We start from the raw sequence: 1,077 nt of genomic DNA, 5'->3' as shown, positions 1-1,077 counted from the left end.
TCTCTCTCACCTTCTCTCATAATCTCTCTCTCTCTCTCTCTCTCATAATCTCACACACACTCTCTCCCTTTTGTCATGTCTCCCTGGGTCGGTTCACTGGAAGCCAAGTCCCCGCTCTTCCTGCGGTCATTATAAAAGCGACCATTGGATTAAACTCCGAAATTGTCCCAATTCTGTCTCACCGTCTCATTCAGGGTAAAGGGCTATGCACAGGTTTCCATTAACAGGCAGGTAACTAATTGTCATGATCAAAATTTTCTTAACTAGGAGCAAGAGCGGAACATGAATAGCTAATCCATAACTCTACAACTTAAACTCTGCCTCCTCTTGAAAAATTCCCAATACACACAAAAACCAGAAAAGGGGCTCCTTGTCCTGGGAAGGGCGTGAATACATTGTCGAGATTGCAGAAGAGGTTTGCACAACAGAGTTCCCTTCAGCTCGGATGTTGGAGAGGAAAGGATCGAGGGAAGATCTGACAGAGTTTCTCCAGATAATGAGGGTCTGGGCAGATTGAGTAGGGAGAAACTGTTTCCAACGCAGCGAATGCTGGAGAAACTCGGCACCGTTAGACAGCATCTGTGGAGAGAGAAAAAAGTTGATGTGTTGAGTCTGGTATGACTCTTCACTTCCCTGACAACCTGTCCTCAGAAGACAGTAACTCTCTAGTTCTGGAAACAACCGAGGGAAGCTTCACTGGGCTGCTTGCTGTGCTGAGGTGACACTGAGGACTCCCCTGCTCCTGAGCTGCTGCCTGACTGGGCTGTGTTTATTCAGAGCTGGTACCAGTGTTGAGTGCCCTCCCTGAGGTAAACGAGCACACCTTGTTGACAGAGCTATTATAGCTGTCGTCTAATTAATACATTCCATAGTTTTCATAAAACACTGAGGACTCCCCTGCTCCTGAGCTGCTGCCTGACTGGGCTGTGTTTATTCAGAGCTGGTACCAGTGTTGAGTGCCCTCCCTGAGGTAAACGAGCACACCTTGTTGACAGAGCTATTATAGCTGTCGTCTAATTAATACATTCCATAGTTTTCATAAAAACCCCAGGAGTTTCATTCCCAGTTAACGCTGAA

The 1,077-nt window shown here is 46.7% G+C and overlaps 1 protein-coding gene across 1 annotated transcript in view; it reads right to left on the bottom strand.

Moving 5' to 3' along the window:
• Window positions 1-1,077, bottom strand: part of lsr (lipolysis stimulated lipoprotein receptor) — a 133,709-nt gene that overhangs the window by 66,522 nt on the left and 66,110 nt on the right. The gene's annotated exons all lie outside the window — the stretch shown is intronic.

The sequence above is a fragment of the Chiloscyllium plagiosum genome, chromosome 47 (genome assembly GCF_004010195.1).
Source record: "Chiloscyllium plagiosum isolate BGI_BamShark_2017 chromosome 47, ASM401019v2, whole genome shotgun sequence".
Lineage (NCBI taxonomy): Eukaryota > Metazoa > Chordata > Chondrichthyes > Orectolobiformes > Hemiscylliidae > Chiloscyllium > Chiloscyllium plagiosum.
This window is presented reverse-complemented; position numbering and strand designations above follow the sequence as displayed.